Here is a 13,365-nt window from a genome sequence, read left to right on the forward strand (position 1 = left end):
GAAGGAGATGAAAGAACACATCTCCTTGCTTGTGACAATGAAAGAAGTGGTCACTCATTTCATAACAAAAAGTAGCACAATTACAAATGCTACCTTAAAATACCATGTAAGACAGAAAATTCAGGGGCATCCTTTAGCCAACTATGCCAGGAAATTAAGCTTCTTGCATCGAACAGCACCAGTCGTCAACCACAGAGTCCTTCAAAGGCCCAGAACAATAACAGGCACTTCTAATAGATAAAAATTTCTTTTTGTGTTACACAGAGACTATGTTTACCTAGATTTCTAGGGAATTAGACTTGACCATGACATTTTTCATCCCCCCCCCAAAAAAAAATTGCTAAAAACAAATTTCTATTTCAGAAGACAGGTTTGCTTTGTCTGTTGCTATTCTGCAGCTATGTTGTGTAGCTTTAGAGGATTTAAATTTTCTTTTCTTGTTTTTACTTCAATTTGTATTTTGTATCCAGTCCTCAAAATAGATGAGGCGGTGTGATGGTCTCAACAGTCAGATGTTCAGTGGTGCATTCAGGGAGGAGCTGAGTTAGAAAAACCTAATTCAGCATTTCTTTGTAAGAGAAGTAAGCCTGGGATCCAGACTAAGAGCTGTAAAAAAAGGATGTTTTCTAGAAGAGAAGCCAATTCACAGCAGAGTACAATATGGAAACGGATGCTGATGTAAAGGAAAAACAATCTGTCCTTTTCAAATGTTTAATTTCAAAGGCTTAGGAGTCCCATGTCCCTCTAAATTGATGCACTCCTGAAATACATAATGCCAAAGAAACAGTTCCTTCCTTTCAGCATCAGGGTGTTTCCATCTCTATACCTTGGTCAGTTGCCCAGGCTGCTGCTGGTATTGGTCAGTGCCTGGCCCAGCCTCCTTGGGATGATGTTTCCCAACAGATGGGGATGGAGAACTGGTTTTTGGAAAGAAAATCCAAATTTTGATCAACTTCAGTGCTACCTCATCAGTGTTTATTCTCCTGAACGTGTGTCTCATACTGCCCAGCTTTCCCACCCATCTTGCTCAAACCATTGGAGAAGCTACTAATTCCTCCTTCCACCCTTCTCCTCTCTTTCCCAACCTTCACCCATGCACCGGGCAGGGCAGGAAACACACAGCCCATTCCCTTAACAGCCTGGAAGGGCCCTCTGGAGTGCAGTGCAGCCATAGCCCCGGCCTAGCTGGAGACGAGGACCTGGGGCACTCCCACAAGTGGCAGCTCACCCACATCACCATTCTGTCCTGGCATCGGCCTCCTCATCACCTGCTGCTATGAGCAGCCTACAGGCTTCGATATACACCCTGCTCAGCCAGGATATGCTTTAGGCCTTTAAATGTCCAATACCTCTTGACTTATTTTAATTTTGGTACTTCTTAAAAGGGGGCTGGTAGGCACTCATCCGACACAGACAAACCAATTCATTTTCTAACATTAACAGCAGTTCAGTCACACTGCACCTTACCAGGCCAAGGGGTTTTGGGGCAGCATCTCTCATGGCAGGCAGAGGTGACTTGCTTGGACCAGTCAACGAGGTGCTGTGGCTGAGGGGGAGAAACTTGGTGTATAGAAACGTCACAGTACAGATATCCTATAGTAGCTTTTCTGTGTTGAACTTACACGTTTTTTAAGAGAACTATTATAGAAGATGTTACATTGCTCAGATGGTGTAAGTCTTGCTGGTGTATGTTCTATGTGGTGACACTTTCCAAAACTACTTGGTAAAACATGTCAGAGCGTGCGAGTCAGCATTATACTGTAAATTTGTCCACAGCGATATGTATCATGCTGTATTTTTGTAAACATTGTGGCGGTTCCTTTCAAATGTTTCAACATACGAGATTAACAATACGGATGCTTCATTTTTAACAGTCTCAGGACAGAATTACTGGACTGGACAGACATCTCTCACTTAGTAGCCTGAAGATTCTCCTGGAATATCTTGTAAGTCTAGCTTTACTTTTAGTGTAAAAAGCTTAGCCAGTGTCCTGGTACCACTCACAGTCCTGCACTCTCATACTGTGCAAAATAACCAAATGTATAGTTTTGTCCCAAAAGCCACCTAAGCGCTGGAAATGGCTTTGCAGGTTTGGACCTTTCATTTATGAGCAAAATCTTTCCCTCAACCGCTTGTGTGCAATCACCAGTACATGACTAGCAGCCACAGACAGGCATCAGAAGAAGGGAGCTCATCTCTTTTTGGGTTTAGTCTTGTTTTTAAAATAACAACAGCAAATAACAACAGCATCTCCCTTCTTTTAACTGCTGCTGTGGCCACTTGACTCCTGAGCCACTCATCTCATTTAAAAAAACCCTCCACCACCACTTGCTCCAATTACCTGAGTCACAAGGCATTATAAATTTACACACATCAAAGCATCGAGGTAGCCGGAAGACGTTAGGCATAACGCTCTGGAACCTGGAATAACAGATAGCTGTAAACCCTCACGCAGCGAGACACCAGGATTGACGCGCCGTGCTTTGCACACCAGCACATCCCTTCTGTGCTGGCTGCTGGCGGTGGGCTGGCAGCAGGAGGCTGCTATCCGTCATGTCACTCCTGCACATCCCAGGAGGGTAGATCCTTGTCTTATCCCTCCGTGCTCTTTAATCTTACTGTCATTTATGTATCTGCCTTCTCTCAAACTTTGTGTAGCAGTACCGCACGCCCATCTGTGCCAACATGCCTTCGCTATATTTTCTATAACAAATATTTGTGGAGAAACTGTGATTAAAAAACCATTAATCCTGATATTTTTATTGTTATGGTGTAGTTAATTCTATGAATACTTTCTAACGATGATTGTACTGTGTAGAGTAAGTACAGGTTAGGGATAGACCTTTACCAGATATTGTACAAAAAAAGTGCATAGTGTAATATAGACTAGTAAGGTTTTTGTGACACTTTCTATAGGATGTGTGAATTGTTTTCTATGTGGCAACACACATTTCTTTTAAAAAATATAAAAAGTTTAGAGAATTTTTTAAACAGTCAATATTTTTTAATTATAAAGACATTTGTTACCTGCAGTTTACTATTTCAGGTGTTAATCCTAATTTGAATATTGGTTTTATTACTACATACCTCCAGTTCCATTTGTTCTGTTGCATAACAATGCACAATAAAAGTTGTCTCTGGTTAACTTTTCTGTCTCCCTCTGTACACACCGCAATGACAGCGGCTGTCATTGGTTCTAAACATAAATGCATTTTAGGTTTAGATTTATACACAGGGTTCAAACACTGCCTTTTTCATTAAACGCGTGTTTGGTATGAAGTGCTGGAAAACACAGGGAAAGATTACAAAGAATTCAAGTATGAATATAAAATAAATCATTTTTGCCTCAAAACAGGACAGTGTTTATATACTGATGCAACTGGTTAGACAGAGTGCTCAGAGAAGGTGCCCAACTGCGGTGCTAAGGCTTGGGTTTTCAGGCAGTGAAGTTTAAATCCCATTTTAATCCAAAATTCAGTGCTGGCTGACCATCTCCTCTTACGTGCTTTAGGAAATCCTGGCTTCCAGTAGGAGGAGAATACTGCTCTGGGAATTATGTTCTCTGCAGCAGCAGATACCTACTCCAGCCAAGCAGGACAGGCCTGGCCACACACTGCTGCCTTCTCCTAGAGAAGATGCCAGGTGCTGTCATCACAAAATCCCCATCTCTTTGGGTGCCTGCAGGAGTTTAACCCTCTGAGCTGCTGTTGTTGCAGCTGTAGGACTTCAGTCTCTTTTATTTTTTGTTTAGGGAAGCTGCAGCACAAATCTCAGAATCATAGGGAGCAGAAGGGACCTCTATAGTAGAGGTCCCCTATAGTAGGTCACACAGGAAAGCATGCAGGTGGGTCTTGAATATCTCCAGAGAAGAAATCGTTTCTGGTGATTCTGAAAAATGTAGTAACGTGTGCCAGGACACAGCTGAAGTGAAACAGGCAGAGGGGTGAGGGAGCCTTATTCAGTACTACAGCTTTGTAGCACCCTCATGCTGAACACTCATTAAACAGAGCAGCATGGCACCAGGTAAGTTGTGCTTCTTCTCTGCTAAATGGCTGCTCCATGCAGAGAAGCATGGCCACCACTGCTGGCATCTTTGCTTAAGTATGTGGATAACCCTAAACAAGACCTCCTGAGGTCAAAAGTTAGCTGTTACATCTTGGGAGGATGAAGGAATGTAGGTTTTACTCCACTAATAAAGCTATTTGTAGAAACATTAAATTTACAGTATAAAAATCTTAAAATTTGACAACTCCAAAGCCAGCTCCCAGGAGTTTGGTCAGACAGGAACCTGTGGTTTCACAGCCAGATGCCCTCTGTGGCCTATTGATGTCTTCTGCACTGGAGCCACGTGTCATTCACCTCAGAAGCCGCCCTCAGATGCTAAAGGTAGAGCCCCCAAGTAAGCACAGGCTGCAACCCACCTGCCGGCCTCATGGAGGCTGATGTTGGCCATGGAGCACCCAGCTGTGAGTGAACCCAACACGATCAGTTTCTTTAACCCCACAGAAGAGGCTGCAACACTCATTGCAAGGGAGCACAGCATTTAATCTGCAGTTTTAATCTGCAGCCAGCGTGCCCAGAATTAGGACACGAGAATAGTTTTGCCTCCTCCTTCAATGGCGGTTTTGTGAAGATGCATGCTGCTGAAAAACAGCCACAGTGATAGGCACAATAGAAAAGCCCTTGAAGAAGACAACAAACCTGCCTCTGGAGTAGTTGCAGTGTATGCAGAACACAAAACCAGGCCTCTTACCAAAGAGTAAGGACAAGGACGTAGAGCTGTTGGAGAGGGCCTAGAGCAGGGTCATGAGGATGATCAGAAGCAGCAACAGCTCACCTGTAAAGAAAGTCTGAGAGAGCTGCACTTGCTCTGTGTGGAGGAGATTCTGGGAGACCTCACTGCAACCTTCCAGTACTTGAAAGAAGCTTATAAATGGGAGAAGGATTGACCCTTAACACAGCCTGAGAGTGTTAGGAAAAGGGGGAATGGCTTTAAACTACAAAAAGCTCTCCACGGAGAAACCCTCCCTCTTGCTGAACAGAGCCCCATGGAGCACTCAACAGATCTCTGTGCTGCGCTCAGGGAACGTAAAACCTCTCCTACAGAGACTCACCAAAATCCGAAGCACATAAAAGCAGCTTTCATAGAATCACAAAATGGATTGGGTTGGAAGGGACCTCAAGTATCATCAAGCTCCAACACCCGTGCCGCAGGAAGGGCCACCAACTTCCATATCTAATACTAGACCAGGCTGCCCAGGGCCCCATCCAACCTGGCCTTGACCACCTCCAGGGATGGACGGAGCATCCACAACCTCTCTGGGCAGCCTGTTCCAGCACCTCACCACTCTCTTGGTAAAGAACTTCCCCCTGATGGCCAATCTAAATCTTCCCTACTTCAACTTCAAACCATTTCTACTTGTCCAGATATTATCTACCCTTGTAAAGAGTTGACTCCCCTCCTGTTTGTGGGCTCCCTTCAGGTACTGGAAGGCTGCAATGAGGCTTTACTGCAGATGTATTGAGTTAAAGGAAAGAGAGAGAAAATAAAACAGATTAATTATCTGAGTCAAGATTTTTAAAATGATGACATAACAATGCTGGGAAAAAAAATTTAAGAAGTCCTTTGTTCTTAAACACTTTAATTCCCCTCACTCATCTAGCAGACACAATCACTACTATCACCGCAGTCTGTAGACAAATAGAAGGAAACAGATCTGCTAATGACTCCCATTAGAAAAGTTAATATTAAATTTAGTTTCCATTTGGAACAGGGTCAGAAACACAGCAGAAAAGGTCTAATTAAGCTTTGCAAAAATGCCTTGTAGTAACATTAGCGAGAAACTAAAAAGTGTTCTTGCAAAAAAGAATGTGAAACTGAAAGAGCCAACAACTGTTGGCTATTCATTGAACTGACGGAAAGGGGTACTTTTTTCCAAAAGGATAGTTCAAAAACCAGAAGCAGATTAACAAGCAGTTTTAACATAATCTGAAGATAAAAGGAAAGCCAAGGAAACATCCAAGGTAGCTTTGCTTTCCCATCCACAGCATCAGGAAGACAGTTCCAGGAGACCTTTAGGATTAATTTTTTAAAGTAATGAGTTTGAGGAGCAGAACGGGTCAAGGTCCACAAGCATCACGTAAGCCTAGCTAAAAGAAGCAGCAATGTCCCTTGCCAAGTGCTCAGTGGATTGCAAATTGCTTGCCAGCTCCAAAATCTAAAAGGAAATAGGGAGAGGTAAGCACCACCTCTACTGGCCCTTTACATATCTGCAGGAGCAGGGTAGGACACCACCACACTGTTAAGTAGGGAAAAGCAAACAACCAAAAAAATGCCAGCAACAAAAAACCCTACATTCATTGTGACTAAGTTCACTAAGAATTTGGAAATGAAATTTGGCATGGAGATATTTGCACATTCTGGATGTAATGCTTAGATAGCCAGAACAGAGGACAGGGGCAACCATCACCAGAGCTGGAGTGCAAGTACCCAACCTGCACTGCCTAAAAAGGGTTCATTCTTTAAATGCCAGCTTTAAAGGAAAGATTTTTCTCTCCATTCCTTGTATTTCCTTACACATTAAGTTAGAGTTAGTACAAAACCATCAAAACTGATGCAGCAGTTTTTTAAATAACATGCTCACTTCACCATTGCTTAATATTTACTAACAAAGTGAACATCTTCCTCTGCTATCTTGTAATGACAGCAGGTGAAAGGCCATTTTCTTGCAGTGTTTTACCTCAGAACAGCATGTTGGTGGTACTCAGGTGCTCCACATGACCCTTCGCAGCTCCTCTTCAGACTGATGCACATAGTGAACCACTCAAAGGCTTCACCCCATTCTCTATCTCATACTTTTGCATTCGATTTCCCACTCAGCACCTGCCCATCTTCAGAACCTTCAATACCAGGGCTGTTTGTGGATCTGAGGATCTGAGCTGTTCATGTGAGCTGAGGGCCACTAGGCTCTCATCTCTCTGCTGACAGCCATAGGGCAGCACCCTAGAACACCACAGACTTGGTCTTCTCAATCCATAGCCTCATTGAAACTTCTCCCTTTCATTAAGGTTTCCAAACTGTCCACATTTATTAGAACGTTCTGCAGATTTTCTTTTGATTTTTGCTACAATATCAGCACAAAGGCTGAAGGGGAGGCTTACTTTCTATGATTTCTTACTGAAGTTCCCCATCAAATATTAGGAGTCAGAGACTAAACTTGAACAGAACTGTTAAGATAAAACTGGAAGGATCCACTTCAACTTGTAACCAACCATCTAACACACACATTATTTATGAATGGCCTTTCAACAAATGCCACAAATGGCCAATAAAGGATTACTTAAGGATTCCAGTTTACATTACAGAAGACAGATGTCACTCTTCCCAAGTGGCTGAGACCATTCGCATGGCTATTTAGACAGCCCAGAAGACAGACGCCAGGATCTCAAAACCTCAAAATGAGAAAAGGTCTCAAATTTAGTCTGTCATTTCCCAGCTCAGACTTTGTGCCATTCGGTTAATTAAAAATAAAACAGAACAAAATAAACAAAGAAAACCAATCACAGCCCACCCCGTTGGCAATGGAATCACCACCCAGAAATAATGTTGTCTAGCATGGGAAATGAGTTTGTGACATAGTCATTAGCAATCTGAACACCACACATTAAGGTACAGCATCTCTCAAGAGCCTTGAAAGAGTTAACCACTTAAAAGGGAGGAATTCCTATGAAAAGAAATAACTAGCAATCAAGACAGATCTGGAACATGCAAAATCTGGCTACTGAGGGTCTATCTTGCATGTCAGTCAGCTTCACTGGCAATTCTGGCTCACAGAAGTCCTTTCAGTCACAAAGCTTCTGCAGAAGATAGGATTATGCAGTGAGCACTCAGGAACACTCCCAGTAGTAATTGATGATGGGGTGACCAGTCGTACAATAACCTGATTTATTTGTGAATGCAGAGAACTGGTATCTGAAATGTCAGCTGCACACACAAGAACCCGAGTCTTGTAACACTCTGACCCTGGTGAATCACAAAGGTCCAGATGAAGAACAGCCTTCTCATCTTTCCCAAAATACATTGCTTGACTGGCTGATTTCTGACAACCAACCCATTCAGACAAACGCCACGTTTTTTCAAGTTTCTCCACTTTATCACCCAGATTTCCTGCATTTGAGTATTTCCTCTTTATAATCCCAAACACTTTGTGTTTTTGTTTTTGTTTTTGTTTCAGATCAGATGGAAATACTACTTTCCATAACCAGATAGATCACCAGTTTTCATCACTGTTAGTGATAAAGAGAACCTTCAGTGGACCAGTCAGCAAGTTAATCCTGTTCTAAGCTAATTTCTGATCACTAATTTCAAGTGAACAATACCAGGCTTAAGAGGCTTGGACAGCTTTGCTGGTATTGTCAAATCATAATTATTGCACAAGTCTAATACATGAACACAACCTCTTGAAGAAATTCTCTGTATGACTACACACCAACGTGCGAGCCATCTCTCTGACCCAGGACTGCAGTCCAAACTGGAAATAGTACCAGAGGGTGTCTGACAGGCAGGAAGATCTCACCACAAACTGTGGAAAGAATTTCACTCTTTGGAGACGCAGGTGAATAGGATTCATGGCACATTTGCCAGTGAAGAAGGAAGTATTAATAAATACAGCTTGGCTACCCTGGGCAAGTTACTGACATATGGAGTGCATGCTTTTAGCATCACAAAGGCAGTTTGAATAACTAGTACAAATAGATGGATATAACTTTCCTTTCGCATCCATAACTGCATTTTTAATTCAGAAATGTGGCAAATCACCATCAACTGCCTAAAGCCAGCATCACTGTCTATCTTCAAAATTATACAGAAAATTGCTTCAATTAATGGAACACAACCTTTACCAGCTATGGAACATTTTACTGAATAATTACAGCTTCCAGACATTTTACAAGATGTACCAAATTCAATCATAATTACATGAGAAAATATACGCAGATAAATACTTAAATATCTACACCTCACAAATCAAACTGACTTCTCCTTACTATTATGAAGTAACCAGGAGAGAAAGAAAAAGCCAGCACGTCACCAGCAAGCAGCAGAAGGGTGCAAAAGGATGACAGAGAATAATTTTGATTAAGAGACTGCATGGAAAAACATGTTTCAATTTTGAGACTGTCCTCTGGAAGTTGTTCCACCAATGAATATCCTCACTGTTGGCTTCCAGACTTTCTGGCAGTTTCAGCAATAACCAACATACCTTCCAAATGCTTCAGACATTTTTCAGACGTTTCATCTTGCACCCTTTTCCGTGTCCTTACTTAGAAGAGAAACTTACAAAAAGCTTTGTATTTACATCATTTACACAACATTGCATAATTTTTTTCTTCTGTCTTCAGATTTCAAGCAGCTGATCACAACCTCAAATGCTTTAAATACAGTCTAAATTGCAAAAAACAGTTTATATTAGTGTGGTATTGTGTGTATTTCACTATTTTAGTAGACACCTTGTCCCCATAACAGTGCTACGAACACTGATAATACAGAAGTATGACCAGCCTTACTCTTAGTTACTTCTCAGAAGTGTCACACTAAGACCTTATATTTTAATAAGTGCTTATAGAAAGAAAAAAGAAAATGTCCTTGAGAGCACCAATTTGCTCCAGATCTACTGTATTTTTAATTCAGTGGTATTTCATAAAACGTATGTCCTCCTTGTATTAGTGCTTGGAAGCTCTCTTTAGCTCCATTGCAGAACATCATGATGTATCCAGAAACCTTGCTTATCCACAGACAAGTAAACAACCTGAAAATACAGACTAACACATTCAGCAATGGTTGCAAGCCACTGCAACAGTTTTGCAGTCCTTACAACACTGCACTTCTACAATATTTCAGCATGGTGTCTCAATCATTTTCACTTTAACCCACTCCAGCTCCCACCTCCACAATTAAAAGCACTTCAGCTCCACTCACCTAGTGCACACTTCCTCAACAAAGCTTCCAGCTGAGATTATATCATCCCCTGAGCATCAAGTTTTCTATGACTGTATGAGTTTTCACTTCTGGGGGGGTGGGTGAGAAGGGAGGGGGAGGAAATCAGCCAACTCTCTTAATATTGCTAAAAAAAAAAAAACCAAAAAAAACAAAAAAAAACCTACATCCTAATGTTTTTCTCTGATCATTTCTTACTTCTGGCCACATTTTTTTAGATCGCGTTGATTTCTTCCCACTCCCAAATGCTCAGCATCTTGTATTCTTTTCTTTGTACCATGTTTGTTGAAATACATTTTCTTTTGCTTCAGCCTGAAAACCCAGACTGATGGGCTGAGTTTCTACTGTCCATACAACCACGTGGCATGTTTCATTTTCCACAAGGGACACCTTTTAGAGATCAGATTATTGTGCTTTAAGGCTGGGAATTCTATTTCTTTTTACATGTAATACTACTATAGTTTTCTTTTGATCTTCATTATTTTGTTCTCACTAACAAGAAAGGAAAAAATTATTTAAGCTACACAACTGCTCTACAAAAAAAATCTTTTCAGTACATCTCAACTTCTTGTTTACATCAGGCAGCAAAACTGCAGGAGATGTTAGTCATATTCTCTATTCAGAATTGTCAATAAGAACAGAAGCAGCACAATATTTAAGCTAGGAAAAAAAGTGCATTTTCATTCTATATTCAATTCTGCAGTGTAAGCCTTTAAGCACGTACAGAAATTCAGTTCCAGTGCAGGAGTCAATATTAATCAATTGTCTTACAAAATCAAACCAAAACGCCTCAAGAACATGACCACAAAATAACAACTCTTCAACTCTTAGACAATATGTTTCTGTGGATTCTTTTGTTTCTTGATATGAAACACATCAAGATCATCTTTAGAAAAAGCATTACTTAACTGAGAATTTGTTTAAATGGTGGGACTAAAAACTTTTTGCAGATAGCCCATATCTCACTGTGGTACCTCCGAGTTTGTTTTTTTTTTTTTTAAGGAAAAAAAAAGGAAGTCAGTTAAAATGATAAATAAGGGGAACATAGAATTGCCATCAGTGCAGCGCCTACGCAAAACAAATCTAAAGCTCTTCCTTGTACTTTCTCCTTTTCAAGTGGAGGGCAATAAAAATCTGTCATGAAAAATCCAGTCTGAATAGAACTGAAAAAGCTTCACTTACCAGAGTTGGAATGCCAGCAACCAAATGCTTTAGAAAACGGAGGCTGTGGGCCGCACAAAAAACTGAATTCCACAACATATAAACAATTTAAGCTTTAAACTGATTCATGGGAACAAAGATACTCACTTCAAAATTTCATCCTTATCTTACTGAAAACCGAATTCTTAAGGAAAACATGTATCAGCATCCAGCCAACTTTGACTTAAAATACATTATGATCACTCAGTATATAGGAATACTAAGACAATCTTTTTCAAATAGCACAGATTTTACAGAATTCTGAGACACAACACAACAACTGAGCAAACTCACAAAGCAGAGGGCAGCAGTGCTTTCAACAAAACTTGTAAAAATAAAACCCGTAAAGCCAGCCAAGAAAAATACATTATTTAGAAGACTAAACATTTATTGAAAAAAAACCTAGAATGTAACTTTGCTGTAAGCTAAATCCCCACTCCTAAAGTACTGCTTAAAAGCCATCCGAAAGAGTCATCACGTGGTTGTATTTCTGATGATGAAAAAGAAGTCCGCTCCTCCACACTTTACAAGTTTTCTTCAATTCTGAGGATTCCATCTTATAAATGCATTCATAAAACATTTTCCACCACAACAATAAGCCAAAAGGAAATTAAGCACTGGACCCACATCCCTCAAACTTGTTTTCTTCAAGTAGTAAAAATAGCAAAACTTTCGAAAACAGATTGCAAATCATTATATATATATGAACATAACAACTTGGAATTATCTTATGATTCCCATCTGGCAAGCTCAATGAATCAATGGTTTCACCCAACTACAAGATATATAAGCTCATAAGGAACTGCCAGAACTTCCCTGCATTTTTGTAGTACACCACCATCCAGATCAGCTTTAAAAAATGGAACTAGATCCTCAAACTATCATCTAACCAGACCATCATGTACTAGGTTCTTAAATTTAACACATTGTGCTCATATATTCAATAACACAACTGGGACAGAAAGACCTGCAAATGGTTCTTGCAATGCAAACAAAAGATGTGTACGTGGCTATGCTTCTGACTCACATAAAGGAATTCAGTTTAAAAACTAATATGAATTACACTCTGATGAATAAGAAAATATTTTTACAAGCTGTTGGAGCAGATGTACCGTAAGAACATAAGCTTATGTGTGCTCTTTAAAAAGATACTGGAATATTTCAGTATTTAGGTAATGTTTACTAACTTAGTGAAATTTCTATAACAAAGTGGCACACTGTAACATTTCTATCCTGCTGGCATCAGTGATGCCAGCATAGAAATCATTTACATCACATTGACTGCCTCCAATAACCTCTCCACAGAAAGATGATTTTCCCAGTTCTAGTCCTCTTCAGGTTTTTAACATTTCTGGAATAACAATTTAAGTGTTTATTCAAATTCAAAATCCAGAGAGATATTCTAGGAAGTAGGGAAGAGGTTATGCATTTATCTGATTTCAGTGCTCTTCATGAATAAGACTAACATCAGCAGAGTGCATAATGAGTTGAGATGAACTTCACACCATAGAGTGAGGAGAAAAGTAAATGATTTAAAATGTGCTAAAATAAGTAGCATTTACTTGATATGGTACATTTGCAGAATTACCTTTAAAATCTTTCACTAAACATATTTCAAATCATCAGGCTTCAATATACTAATGGGTGCTACAACAGGAGCAAACAGGTAAATGGTGTCTTCTGGATTAGCCATAAGAAGCTAACATGCTACGAAGAAGCCACTGATGAAGAGGAATTATGAGACAGAGATACTAAAGAGACCCTTTACCCACAGCTGCTGTATGGGAAGCTTCATCTTTAAATAAGCTCTGGAATGTTATTCTACATAAAATGACCAGCAAGCAAAGTGCTTCTCAGTTGCAGAAAGGTATGCCACTATACATTCTTCTAATTCACTGGTAAATTGCATTTAATATGAAAAAAATTAAAAGCTTTTAGTCAAATCTCTACTTACTTGTTTCCATGATTATTCTTTACTGCAATGCTTGTAACTTAATCTTAATAAATTGATTTTTAAGGACCTGCTTCCTATCAGCACCTCTCCTCTCAGTCCGTCACCGCTCAGTAACAGAATCAGTAGGAGGCTCTTAATCCCACCTCTCAACCATGAGGAATTCTCAGTTTCCTGAAATATTTTAAAGTGCAGAAAGGATTTTCCTCAGTTATTTATA

Source organism: Tetrao urogallus (assembly GCF_951394365.1).
Source record: "Tetrao urogallus genome assembly, chromosome: 4".
Taxonomy (NCBI): Eukaryota; Metazoa; Chordata; class Aves; order Galliformes; family Phasianidae; genus Tetrao; species Tetrao urogallus.